We start from the raw sequence: 15589 nt of genomic DNA on the forward strand, positions 1-15589 counted from the left end.
AGACTCAGAACTGGAACCGATGTTATTTCCACAGTTACATAGGATTAAATGAAAACGTGATGCATATATGTCTTATCGAAAGCATACAAGCATTATATATATATATATATTTCTTTTAATTTTTATTTATTTTTATTTATTTTTTCGGAAACAACTGGCATTCGAAAATCGTTATTGCTAGCCAATATCTATTAGCATACGTATGATACTAATAGATAATTAGTAGCATTTGATAATATTGTCCTTTATATAAAGGTTAAAATTACTATATCTTGCTGAAGATTCGAGATTTATACCGATACCTACCGTTTACCTACAGAAAATGTTAATAATCAATTATCAAGAGACATTTATTTAGGAGAAGGATAGCCCATGCCTTCCATAGCACTTGTAGCACCAAGCGGTTCTAATCTGAATTCACTGAAATGAAAGGTACCTCGAAAATTCGGCTTCCCAAATAAGATATATCAGGAAGTTTGAAGGTGTGTGTGTGTGTGTGTGTGTGTGTGCAGAAGCCAGATTGAATTTTCGAGCTAGCATACATTTGGCAACGTTATTCAAATTGTATCGGAATTTCATCAGACTTTATCTAAGCTGCTTGAAATTAGGCATATTGTAAATGAAGAAAAAATCTCATGCTGTTGTACAAAATAAGCAATTATCAATATCATAATTCATCATTAAACGTATCGTTTAATGATGAATTACGTTTAATGATGAATTGAAGTGGTGCTCCAATGGAGGCTTCTAAAAAAACCTATTGGTTTTACAAGTGTGCTTAATTTTGCTTCTTTTTTCTTGGGGAGAGGGGACTCACTTCGACGAGACTTTGGCTAAAACATTGCTTTTACGAGGCGTCAAACCAAAAATGGGTTGGGTTGGGTTATTTGGAGTTACTGTGAAAGCAACTAAACCTATGTGGGCGTCCTTATGTATGTTAGTTGCACATATTCCAGGTTTGAAGGATGGTGAAACTCTTCCACTTCCGTAAGAGACTATAAATTTCCATTAAATTGAAAAGTCTATACAAAGATATTTCACGTAGAAAACAGGATTCTTTCCTTTCTAACTCTCTCTCTCTCTCTCTCTCTCTCTCTCTCTCTCGAGAGAGAGAGAGAGAGAGAGAGAGAGAGAGAGAACAAATTAAAAAGCAAGTCAGAAAAGAATTAGAGTGAGAGAAGGCGAAAAAGAGGTACTGAGAATGAATGAGAGGCAGAGAGAGAGAGAGAGAGAGAGAGAGAGAGAGCCTCCGTAACTCAGTAGGTGAATCCCTTTGATCCGAAAGACCTGGGTTCGATTCCCGTCAGTTACGTGAGGAACTACTATTTGGTCTCTTTCAACAAAAGGGGAGAGTTAGCCGGTCTCATACGGTAGGTGGTAGAGGGCTTTTTCTCCAGGAAACTCGGGTTTTTCGTCCCTCAAAACAGACAGACCGGCCAGTAGAACGCACGCAATTTACAAACAAGAATATTAAAGGCATAAGGGTAACCGCCTTATTCTCATATTCCCGTTAGGAAATCTAACCATACTTAGAAGGCTATGGACTCGTAAGAGGTACAGAGAGAGAGCCGAATGACGCAAGACAAAAAACAGGAAGAAGATGAACGATATAAGGCAGAAATGAGGTAGAGAAAGATATCAAGCAAATAAGAAAATGGAAGAGAGAGAGAGAGAGAAGAAATAGGTCTGAAAAGTGGTAGAGAAAATGATTGAGAGAGAAAGAGAGTTATTGTTTATCAGGAGGTGAGGGGTGGAGAGAGGAGTAAAATGGGAGAGATATCTTTTTTCGATAATCAGATGCATTTTAATGATTACAATCTAACATGATATCTAACCATTCATGATATTCTGGAACGTACGGGTAACTGCCTTCAAAAACAATAAAATATTATTTTCTGTATATTTCTAATTGAATAAACCGATTCTCCTGGAAATAAGAGATATGGTTTACACACCTCATATCACCATCGCTTTCCTTCTAGCATTTTTAAGTATCGCTCGCTCTTACTGAACAGTATAATGTTTACCAACACAGCAGTAATTTATTAGGATTAAAGCCAATGTATATAAATAGCCCATTACATTATGGAGATCAATGAAGTAAGAAGCAATATTTGGATTCGATTTACAAGAATAGTGGAGCGAAAGAGTAAACGTGATTAAAAATTGCAATTAGAATTAATGCATTTAATTCTCATTGTAATTCCAATTTAAATTATTCTCATTATGTGAAGAGCTAATCATCGAAGTAAATTTTTAACAGTGAAAATTTTCATCACTTAAAGAAACGGAAGGGAAGCATTTAACTTCCGTTTCTTTAAGTAAAAGGAAAATACCAGAGACTGCATGAAAATGGAGCTATTAGGGAAATACATATGAATATATATATCCACTTAAGATCTTAAGACCATTCTGTGAAATTTCAAAGTAAATTGAAAATCTAATGAAAAAGAAATAAAAAAGGTACAAATCCAGACGCCTTCATTTTAAGAAACTGTCGTCAATAAAACGCATTTTACAGTAATGGCACGGCTGTAAAACAAACAATTTCGATTCTCTTGCCACCACGCATTTCATTCTCGTGAATATCAGTGGCCTGGCGTATCGTTGCCTCCATCCAGCAGTTCGTCAGGTGGTAATGGGTGATAAGCAGAGAAAATGAGTGCAATCTAATGGATCCAGATAACGCTTTTAAACTTCATTTACTGCAACATTAGAGAATTTATTGCCGTGTAAAAAGTCGATTCCACATGCCTTGAATCACAGATTTGTAGCAGTTAAATTCAACGAGGTTGTTGGCCAGAGAATCACGCCTTTTGTGTTCTCTGGATAAATTAGCTTCCATATTGTGCAGAATTAATAAGGTCATTTTATTCCTTCCATGAAGTTTTCTCGCAGAAATAAATGTTGGTTTATAATAGGATTAAATGGTGTTATACTCTATGATTTACTTATTGGAAGAAATAAAATCTATTTTTACACCGGCATTTCTCCTACTATACTTCTTTCGACGGGAAATCATAAGGAAAATCTTATTCCATTTATGGCAGAATATAATCTCCAATGAAATTATAAACGAATGAGGTGCAAGGGAGGTTCTCTTCCGTGTTCACTGATGTGATTCTGGCCATCAAATGATAATAATAAAGTGACACGGAAATGCATTGCATTTTGCTTTTAGCAGATTAAACTTCAACAGTCGACAACTTTTATATTGTATTATTAATTTAACTTATGTAGATTAAGAAAATATTTTATATATTTGTTTAATGTTTTATAATTTAATGATAATTAAGATTTTGTTCCAGTATGAGGTCAAGACCAGTCAGTATACTTAAAATATCAGTGTGAATCGGGGTAAGGTTTTTCATGTACTCGTAAAAATATTTATAATTAACACAAGATCATTCATGTGTAGTCAAATGGTTGGAAAGAAAGGAATAATCTATTGATATGCGTCTTAAAAAGTTAGGGATTGTTCACATTGTGAAAACACTGGGATAATGATTCCGAAGGACAAATTTGGATGGCGTGATGAGAAGTTCGTTCAGTATTGTTAAATTGTGAATGAAACTACGTTGTGTAATTTTTTTTTTCATTCACATTTAACGTTGCTTATTATGTATTAATCATGATTTGTATAAAAATTATTTATTATTCCTTAATTTAGGATTACTATTTAAATATTTATTCTAAACTTAACCTACTATTAATTTATTAAGCAATAATATGTGCAGATTTATAATAACTAAAATATATAAGATGTAACGAAAAGTATTATTATAATTAATTTTATACGTAATGAAAAAGCTGATTAAGTAGCTCAAATATTCTGTTTATTCTTATTTGTGAAAATTTAACGTTATGTAATCACTCATGTAGTAGTAGAGCATTGTATTACATTAGCGAAATGTTTGCGTTCATTTGTTGTCATGGAGACGCATGAAATAAACAAGCACGAGTCGAAGAGAGCGTGAACTTCGGACTGAAAGGAGAAGAAAAATAATAGAAGATTTTTAATTAGAGAGAAGAGAGGAAGTTTTTGCGGAGCGGAAAGGAAGGTAGGATACAAGCAAAGGAAGTGGAAGAAAATTATAAGTTCTCTAGGGCAGAAATTCATCAGAATAGTGTTCAGAAGTGAGCCAAAACATAGTGAATCATATACTTAGCTGCAAGTGAAGTCAGCTGCGTTGTAAAGGAAGATTAATGCCGTAACCGGATAAATAAAGAACTGGACATTCAATGCAAAATTCTGATTAGTTCCAGTTAGTCTAGGATTACATCTTAATTCTATGTTGCCCTGAGAAGAATTATATTGAAATTAACTAGTTTGAGAAAAGTAAACGAGGAGAATTATCAATGCCTTATTGATGTGCTTTTTTTTTTTGGGTAGTGAAGCGCGATTAACAGTAGTTCAGTTAAATCGTTGGAGAAATTTTATTAATGTGTTCCGCTAACGTAAATAAGTTAATTCATAAGTGTGCTCACAATTAATTGATGTATTGAAGATTGTATCTGGTAAGAGTAATCATACTTGTTTGTTTATTTTAACATTAACATATCTTCGAAGTTCAAAGTCCGAAATAAGATTGCTTGGAATATTGTCTACCTTGATTAGTGCTTCCTGTGAATTTAAACATTAAGTACAGCTGATAGATATGTGGAGACTGATTAAATAAGAAGTTTCGCTTTATTAACTTGAGTTAAGAAAGCTTGTGATTTTGAAGCTGTGAATTGTATGTGAAAGTTTAGAACATTGAATTGGCATGAGTGACTTAGGAAGATGTATTAAGTTAATTGTATTGTTTCATCTTAAAGCAGAATTCTTGTATTTGTTATATATATCATATATTAAATGTTTTATTTTGTTAATCTAAACTGAGGAGACTGCTAACTTAATTAAGAATTGATCCTACTATTTTATATAGACTAATCTAAAAATAGGGTGGTGCAGTATAATTATAAATTTTCCTACTTTTGGATCGGTGATCAATTTGCAATTAGTTGTTATATTGATAAGAGTGACTTGAACCAAGATGGCGGATTTAGAACATAACATGAAAATAGAACGTCACGACAAATGGCGCAGTCGACAGGATGTGATTTAATCGATAGGAATTAAATTTAACAACTATAAGTTAAGAAATTGAGTTTAGTTTTAATGATAACAATCATAGAAATGCTCCCTGAAATTTTAGAAGGTGAAATAAATAAATCACAGTGAACTGGTTATAATCTGGAGTCAGGCAAAAATAAAAGTTTATTTTAAAGTAGAAAAATAATTATATTAATTGAATTAGTAATTTATTAATCACTATGGCTGTTACATCAAGCTCTGAAATGAATGATAGTGAATTCTTTCGTACGGTAAACCCGCAACAGGTTTTTCCCCAATTTTCAGGTGAAGAATCGGATGATGTACTATTTTTCTTTACCTATGTTGAAAAACTTAGAGAAATAGCAAGTTGGACTGATTTTCAATTGCTAGTTTTGATTAGAAGTAAATTAATAGGTAAAGCAAAAACATTCTTATATTCTTCTCCAATACTTCGGGAAACTTTTGAGTATTCTAAATTTAAGGAAACTTTATTGTCTCAATTTTGTAAACTTAGAAGTGTAGGTCCTAATTTATGGAAGTTACAGAAAATTATTCAAAAGGATAAGGAGACCGTTACTGATTTCCACAATCGTTTATTAACATTGGCCAACAGTTTGAATGTTACTGGTGAAGATAAACCTCACTTAGATTGGGCTGTATTCCAACAATTTAGGCAAGGTCTTAGGCAAGAATTGCGAGAAACAGCCTATAAGAAAAAGATTTCCACCTTAGAAGAGTGTGTCAAAACTGTCAAGGAAAGAGAACAAATATTAGGAGACCTTTATCCCTCAACCAACGTAAGTCTTGTGAATGTTGTGAATAAGACTGACATTTCCTTCAATCAATCAGAAATAGATAAGAGAAGTAAAGTTGGAAAAGGAAAAGCAAAGAATAATGGAGAAAATTTAAGTAGTGTAAACTGCATGACTGAAAGTAAAGAGCAATTGGACAAGAAACTGATGACAGAAGTAAAAACTTTAATTCACCAGAAAGTGAATAAAATGAATCAGCCAATATTAAGTAGTCTTGATGAAGTTGTAAAACAGTTGTCGACTATTACCTTGAAATCTCAAGAAAATCAAAACCCCACTACAAATAAAATTAATGAGATGATCAAACATGAAGTTGAAAAACAAAACCAACCTATTTTAAATAGCTTAGATAAAGTAATCCGAGGATTAGATGATGTTAGACAACAAATGTCTGCTATTCCTCAATCCAAGACAGACATAAAACAAAGAAATCCTGTTAAATGTTATAATTGCAACAAAGTTGGACATTATGCTAGGAACTGTTTCCATAACAAAGAAAACTACTATAACAACAGATGGAACTCAAAATTTGGATATGTGACCCACAGGAGAAATAACAGAATTCAGAAATATCAAGCATCTAATGAGAGAATGATGAGAATTAGAGGTGATATCCTGGGCTCTAAATGCGACATCTTACTAGATACAGGATGCAATGCCTCTACAATCAGAATGGATTATTTCCTAACCTTAAAGAACAAACTGTGGAAGAGCACTGCCAAGCTGAGACAACCTGTAAGGATTACTTCTCTCTCAGATTCAAACTCTGTGGCATATGAAAAACTTCGAGCAAGGATATATCTACCAGAATTTGAACTGTACGTGTGACAAGACTTACTTGTGGTCCCCACTACTTCCAATCTAAGTTCTCACATTATCTTAGGAACACACTTCTTAGCAAGATATCAATTTTCTTGTGACTTTTCTAAGAAGGAAATATCCCTGATGAACAAGAGGAGATATACCAGAAGAAATGAAATTCATGATTGTGATAAGACTAAGTATCAGACAAAGCAGTTCAGATTGCCGTTTGAATTAGGACCATCTACCAAAGAAAAGTCGGCTGTAAATCAATCATCTAAAAGAGATAGTGATGATAACTCTCATGTGCACATTCAGTCTGACACACCACTTGTCACTGATGAACAACAAGTAGTGGTGACAAAGCCTAAATCAGAAGTTGCCACTAATAGTAAAATAACAGTTGAGGTCAATTTTGGTAAAATGACCAATCTATATAATGGAACAAATCACCAAGTTATGAGACAGCTAAAACTTAATTCTGGTAATAGAAAACATGAATTTAATTCAGAAGAGAAAATCCCATACTACAGACATAGAAGACACGCAGAAATTGATAATGATAGTGATAAGAGATTTAATGAGAATGTGAAAGAGAATAAATGCACTAGACATAATAAAGAAACAAGTTTCATTCAAACTAGATAGTACTTGAGGAATCGAAAGGGAAATATGTAATCCAATTCTTCCGTGAGGGAGTATAGTGTGAAAAGAAAAATTTTTCTTATAGCAAAAAGTTTTTCAAAGAAAGGGTGAGCCTATGTTAAATTGTGAATGAAACTACGTTGTGTAATTTATTTTTTTTAGGAGTTAAACAGTGTATTGTTGTTGTTGACCAGCGTCTGCTCTAATTCTTATATGATTAGAAGAACGTGGAGAAATAATGGTCGCCATTTCAGTTCAGATTAGTAATGTTTCATGAAAGTGCCTATAAAAAAGGCACGATGTGGAAGCAGAGGGCCTATGGGAAAGTGACAGAATGACACTGTGAGAGAGTGAAGTCATCTATTAAATGGGTCAACCCTCTTTTGTATGCACTCAAGAATACTTAAGGAGGTCACGGTACCCCAACCCAAATGTGAGAAAAATATTTCCAGGTTGAAAAAGATGTAGTTGGGTATATGAAGATTATGAAGATAAAAATCGCTCTTTTTACTCCTTTAAACCATGATAATGTATTTTCTAGGTTTTATAGAATGAATAAGAAAAACAGACAGAAAATACAAGGACAATTGGTAAGATTTTCATAATCTGGATGAAAATATATGTAGCCTTATTTACTTTATAATAAATAAGAACAAAGTATCAAAAAACTAGGTTTTAATAATAATGTTAGTTAGACGAGAAAAAACAGAATCATAAACTTGCATTGTTAAAATCACGGAAATTGTAAATTATGCATATCCCTAAAGATGAACACCATGCCTGATGTGTTATCGATTACTTATAAATACTTTTTTTGTACATTTATATGTCTGTAAATGGCTTACAAATTTTTTTTTAAAATTTTATTGCTGACAATCGTTGTTTATGCAACCAAGAGTATTGTGGTTGTTTGAGCAAATGTTTGGTGGAAGATGATTTTTAGCTGCTATTTTGAGACCACCACTGCAAACGTTGAAAATTTGAAAATCTACAGCGATTGGGGTCAACATTATAGTTCCCAAATTAGCTAGTTCCCAAAATAAGGTTAGGAATATTATTATTATTATTATTATTATTATTATTATTATTATTATTATTATTATTAATCGATGACTACTTTATTTTTATTATTATTTATTTTTATTTTTTATTTTTATTTTTATTTTTTGCATGATTCAGTGTAGCACAGTATGAAACTTGTTGGAAGACACATATAGCGTGTGTGTAGTATTTTATTGTTGAACTGACTTGGTATGTGGGTTTTTAAAGGATATTCAGGAAAGTGAGCGAAATTTTGTATGTAATGAAATTTTGTATGTAATGGAGAAAAATTAAGATCTCGATACTGGGAGAAGAATTTCCGGGCACTCGATCTCAGTATATGTCGCATCTGAAGAGTAGAAACTGCAGAATTTAGCCATGCAAGTGTTGCGTCCCGCAGGACGCAACACTTGGCCCTCTTGTACCACCAAGGGACACGAGTTTGTGAATAGGTGACGAGAGAGAGTTGTGTGGAGAGTAAATTTTTTGAAGAATATTGTCTACATTACCAAGTAGAGCGGTGAATTTGCGGTGTACATGGATGACAGGCTAAGAAAAAATCAAGTGTTATGGGTGAGAGAGTGAAAAGTGTAATTAGGTGTTTCGTTTTGTAGATGTATTTGGGCCCAGTGTGTAGATGTATTATAAGACATTGAGGAGATCAAAGTGAAGTATGAGAATTAAAAACAGCAAATATTGGATACCGAATGGGACAAGAATACCTTAATCTGGAATTCTGGTATTGAGTAATTTCGGTTCTTACAACTACACAAGAGAACGTGCTTTTGTATTTGTGAGAATACACAAGAGACATTTCACTATAAAGGTAGCGAAAGGAATCGTGAAGAAAGAAATTTACAGTAGACAGAAATTAATGTTGATACAATTTTAATATCTCCGAAAAATAGAAACGGCCTTAATGTTGACGATTATGCCGCTGTATTTGCAAATTCAGTGAGTTTTTTGTATGGAATGTGGTGTATTCTGTAAATGTTTGTGCTTTGTAGTGTTTGTATGTGTTAGAGGATATTTTAGTAACCGTAACAATATCATTATTTTACCTTTCATAGTTTGATTCGACAATAAGAGGAGTAGAAATCTGAACATGCTCGAGCAGAGAGCGAACAGTCCCCTTGCCATAACGAGGCTTCGTCTCTCTCCCCCTCTCTCTCTCTCACACACACACACACACACACACACACACACACACACACACACACACACACACACACACACACACACACACACACACACACACACACACACACACACATTACTACCCGAACTTCCTCTCCAGGCACGGCCTGTCTTTGCAGGCAGGTTTATACGCCACATGATCAGGAAGCCTCATCTCATTGCTCGTTACTATCAGGTTCTGGCCAATGTATTATTTCGCAGTCACCCAACACTATATATATTCTCAAAAGAGGGGAAGCATCTTACGCTCTGATATAATGCCCTTTTAGGTTATTACACACACACACACACACACACACACACACACACACACACACACACACACACACACACACACACACACACACACACACACACACACACACACACACGTATATATAATCTGCTAAAACACATTGGACTTGATCACATCGGTAATCAATAACCAACAAAATTACTTTTATTGGCATCCATCGAAGTACATTTATAACAGCTGCTAGCGTGATTGTAGGAATAAGGAAAGCATAATATTTTAAACATAATCTTACGATTTAACGTGATGATAACCTCAATGTCCACCAAGGCCAAATAATTTGTAGTCATATAAAACGCAAAATGCAACTATAAGGCAAATAATGATATCTCCATTCAGCGATGGATAGTGCTTTGGAAAGAAGTCAGAGGACAAGCATGCCATGTTACATGCCTATCTGATTCCACAAATTGCTGAACAATTGAGCTATACCAGGTCAACAAACAGGGACACCATACTGAGATCAAAGTGCAGGTGTGTAACTGCAAGTTTAACTACCCGCAGAATACGGCTCACTAATCTCACCATAATGACCATACGGTGCTAAGGAGGATAATATGTAAATACCGTCATTCATCGGGCCAGAACCTAGAACATTCAGATCCGAGGCTCACAACAGGGTTTCCATGGTAGGACCGCAATATGCAAGCGGCACATTACCCGAATACATGCAGTGTCGTTCAATGCTGCAAAGAGTGTGTATAGTGGACTTGGAAGCTTCGAAAGCAGTGTTATGAGGAGACGAATTCCGCTACATTTCTCTTCCGAGCAGACGAACGGAGGCCCAGTGAACGTCTCTTACTAGAGCGTAATCCCAAGTATGAAATTCGGAGGCAGTGGTGTGATGATATGGTCCTGTTTTTCCTGGTTGAGCTTCCTAGTTTATGGCGTTTCTACGGAACTGACAATTGTCTCTTTCAGCCCGACAATGCACCGTGTCATAAAGGTGCTGCTGTAACTGCGTGGTTTGTAGACCTGAACGTCATTTCATTTAACTGGCATCCATAGAGTCATGATCTCAACCCTATTGAACATCTGTGGGATGAACTGGAGCATCCGGTGAGGTTGAGGGAAGTCCTCCCCACACAGTCCAGGAGCTCATTTCATGATTACAGGAAGAATGGTTCAAAATTTCCATTTATGGCTATCGTACGCTTGTGGAAATTATGCCCCGTAGGATTGCTGTAGTCTTCGCACAGAAAGGAGGTCCTACAACTTAATAAGGTACGCGCCATGGCTGTTTGTTCCTTACACTATGGGTGTTCGCTGACTTCTTTCTAATCAGTGCATCTGCCAATGCATGTTCCATGGCCAGTTTTAGGATTGTTAATACCGATGTTTAGGTGAGGAAAAACGGTATTTTCTCCATGTGCGACCAACTAACTCAATATTAACTGAAATGCATAGTAAACCCTTGTTTTGAGATCATTCAAACCCAAATCCTTTGATACGAATTTGATATTATCGGATTATCGATATTCCGAATGAGCTACTGCAACAGATGTCGGTAGAACCCTTCTTGTTGAACAAAAAAAGTGGAAGAAAACTTCGCCTAACTAGTTTAGAGCAGATAACATCTTTCCAATGCGTGTGTAGTCGGCGACAAGACAAGAGTGGGCCGCTTATATATATATTCTCCTTCAACGGTGCTTGGGACTGAAGTATTCTCGCTGTTTCTTACTTCTGAAGTAGAGGTCGAAAGGCGTCCTGAAAAAAGTCTTTGTTTTCAGTGAATTAAGCGTAATTAAAAAAGGGGGAGGGCTAAGTTCCTAAACATCTATCATGGGATTACAGTCAGTATAGGTTATGAATAGAAATTTTGAATTCTCAACCTCTTCTTGATAACTTGGGCTCATGGTTATTTCTGTTCTTGCTTCCACCGTTTTCTGTCTCAGCAGGCGGTGATAGTGAGGCTGCTTTCTGTGTTTCGTCGTATAGTTCCTTAACATACTGGGATCGCTGTAGTGAATCCTGGGTCGGTGTGGTGAGTTTGTTTTCTTTACTTTTTTTTTTAAGGAGGTTTCTCCTGAACTCTGTCCTCAGACTTTCTCAGAACTAGATGCAGTTAAAGTCAATGATGATGGAAATTCCTGTTCGTGCTGGTAGTCATCTCGATTTTGTGAAGGATTTTATCTCTGTATAAACCTCCAAATCGTTCCGCAGTGTCCCATACGAAAGTTTGATTCTGTGATCTTCTTTGCCACACTTTTTGCAAGGTCTGTTGCAATGTTATAGGATGTGCCTAGTTTAGAAACAATTTTCGTGCATTTCACCCAAGCAATTTCGCGCCAAAATATCAGTATAAATCGTAGGTCAACTGTCTTATTTTATAAGATAGTTGATCTACGATTACCATTGAAGACGAAGTTGTGGATAGGGCTTTTCATACCTAACGTGAAAATAATTTTCCCAGGTTTAAAATCTGGATTGTCTTTGTTTTTAATTTTTTAATGCCTTTCACGACACGTCCCCCCACTTCGAGAAGATCTTTCGAATAACTTTATTATTGTTTTCATTACACTATAACGGGGAGCTACCAGATTTTACTGCTCTCAGCAGACAGTCCATCATTATCAGCTGTATTCCCCACATTCAGATGCATGGAAAGTTTTCTCTCTATTTAAGATGTTTCAGAACCATCTGACATTCAGCTCCACCTAAGGAGTGGATCCACAAATTTTCTTTCAAAGGGCAACAGCACTTAAAACTCGGTAAAGCATACATTTTTCAATTTTTGGTTCGACTTCGAAACCAGGAGTTCTCGCTCTGGGCAAAGAACTTAGCATAATGAATAGAGTCGCCATAATGTATAATGCATCATAATACTCGTGTATTCAACTTATCCCCTCCTCCTACAAGAAAAATTAGTTATGTAGGAACTAGAGAGCCACCACAAAGAGAGTAGAGTAGGTACAAAGGACTACCAACAAAACAAGATTTTGTAGAAACTGCTCAGCAGACTAAGACCCGCTTTACATCATTTTTCTCTAGTTTCCAGTTCATCAAACATACCCCTTGGAAAGCGAAAGATACTTTCAAGCGGAGGGGTCTAAGTGAAGTCAGAAATAATCAGAAACACTATCTAAATTCATTTGGCTTCCATAAGCTTGCACCAGTTGTCGTCGCATAATTAGATATATCTCGAGTCTCCCACAAGAATGTCCCAAAAAGAAATAATAATCATTTTTATAATTCTACGTTCAGTTATTTCACTGCACGTCCCAGTATAGATGGGGAAATGGGTGTGAAGCATTTCCAAATATGTTGTTTCAATTCAGTAATGTTTCTCCGTTTGTTACGGTACTTTAGACTTAATATAGTTCCATAGGCAGAAATATAAAGGTGTTAAATGTAAAGACTGATCGAGCCATTTTATAGACCCTTCCTTCTGCCAATCCATTGTCTAGAAATGTGTTTATATTCAGTTATAAATAATCAAAAACGACTTGTAATTTACGTTTTATTATTTACTTCTAAGACCTTCAAATAAATATTATTAATATTTCTTGTATATAGTAAGAGTGGTTCAAATTCCTTTCAGTAGTACCTAGAATAGAACAGTGTTTATAATTTATCCAGATCTTTTATTATATAAGAAAATTATGATAATTACTTAAGGTTATGTTAATAAAATATGATTGTATTTATTTATAAACCATTTTTAAAGCATTTCTCAAAATTGTTTTTTCTAAGATATATTTTATATAAAAGTCTGTTAAAATTTAAAAGTATATCATGCTAAAATAATATTTCTGTTTGTCTCCAATATCACTAATGAAATTACACCGCAATACCTCAAACAGTATGGTTTCAAAAGGCAATAATTATATTTATTACATTTCATATTAGTAGTTATTCATTGCACAGGAAAAGAAGTGGAATTACGAGATTAAGATAGAAGACGTTTCTAATCATTTGAAATAAAGTTCCAGACCAACTATTTTGGTGTATTAATTGCATTGATATATTTAGCCCGCAGTACTGTCCAGTATAAATAATGTCTGTGGTGGACCTACCTAATCCTGTTTTTTTTTTTCACTAAGAATTTTGTACTTTTTTAATATTGCTCAAAAACTCCAAAGATTATAAACGTATACTACTACAGATAACGGGGAATATGAAAAGCATTCTTGCTTCGCCCCTTTAAGCCAGTCCTTTTAAGGACTTTTGAAATTAAAAAAAAATTGTTTGCTCATTATTGTCCCGTTAGTACTCTCTGTCAACGGCTCATAATAATAGAAAATAAGGGGATATAATATCCTTTGTTGTTTTATAGCCAGTAAACGAAACTAAAGATCGATAACTACGATCTATATAAGTTTCATGCCGAAAAACTATCGGCGAAGACAATTCGAAGTAAAGGTGGCTTCGCCGATAGTTTTTCGGCATGAAACTTATATAGATCGTAGTTATCGATCTTTAGTTTCGTTTACTGGCTATAAAACAACAAAAGATGTTATATCCCCTTATTTTCTATATTAAGGTGCCAGAAAACTAACCTTTTGGTTTTTTATCTTTACTAAAATATAATTATACCTTTATGGCATTCGTATAGTGAAGGTATGTAAGTTCTTTTCACTAAGCTTTGATATCTTCCAGGTCTACCTACTCACTGATGAGACCTCAAAAAAGGTTGAAACCGGTCTGGGTAGAGACCTCTCCTCATAATGTAAAACAGTAATACATCTCCTAGGAGCTGTGTTTTACATTATGAGAAAATATCAAGAATAGTGAGGGAGCTTGCTCCACCTTTACTTCGAATTGACTTCGCCGATAGTTTTTCGGCATGAAACTTATATAGATCGTAGTTATCGATCCTTAGTTTCGTTTACTGGCTATAAAACAACAAAGGATGTTATATCCCCTTATTTTCTATATTAAGGTGCCAGAAAACTAACCTTTTGGTTTTTTATCTTTACTAAAATATAATTATACCTTTATGGCATTCGTATAGTGAAGGTATGTAAGTTCTTTTCACTAAGCTTTGATATCTTCCAGGTCTACCTACTCACTGATGAGACCTCAAAAAAGGTTGAAACCGGTCTGGGTAGAGACCTCTCCTCATAATGTAAAACAGTAATACATCTCCTAGGAGCTGTGTTTTACATTATGAGAAAATATCAAGAATAGTGAGGGAGCTTGCTCCACCTTTACTTCGAATTGACTTCGCCGATAGTTTTTCGGCATGAAACTTATATAGATCGTAGTTATCGATCCTTAGTTTCGTTTACTGGCTATAAAACAACAAAGGATGTTATATCCCCTTATTTTCTATATTAAGGTGCCAGAAAACTAACCTTTTGGTTTTTTATCTTTACTAGCTCATAATAATATTAATCATGCTAATTGTAGTATAACTTTTATTCCGAAAATTTAATGTTTATTGTTTTACTCCTCTGCTAGTTGTACGTTACTGAAGATCATCTCTTCATTCAACTTATGAGTTGACTAAGAAGAATAAAAAATTTATTAACTGATCCAGAAATTAATCACCCACCACATGATAGACTGTTACAAAATTCTCGTAATGATTCTTCATTTCACCATTTTTGCATAGCCATTTCTATAGCGATTTTCACATTTCCCACGCCAGCAAGAGATATTATCGTCAATATTCTGTATACCTTTTAATCTAATTAAAATTTGTAATTGCAATGAAATGCTTTCTATTAATGAATTCACGGAGAAAACTTCAAATTGTCT

This window comes from Typopeltis vanoorti, chromosome 8 (assembly GCF_054136105.1).
Source record: "Typopeltis vanoorti isolate ZY-2024b chromosome 8, IOZ_Tvanoo_1.0, whole genome shotgun sequence".
In the NCBI taxonomy this organism is placed as follows: domain Eukaryota; kingdom Metazoa; phylum Arthropoda; class Arachnida; order Uropygi; family Thelyphonidae; genus Typopeltis; species Typopeltis vanoorti.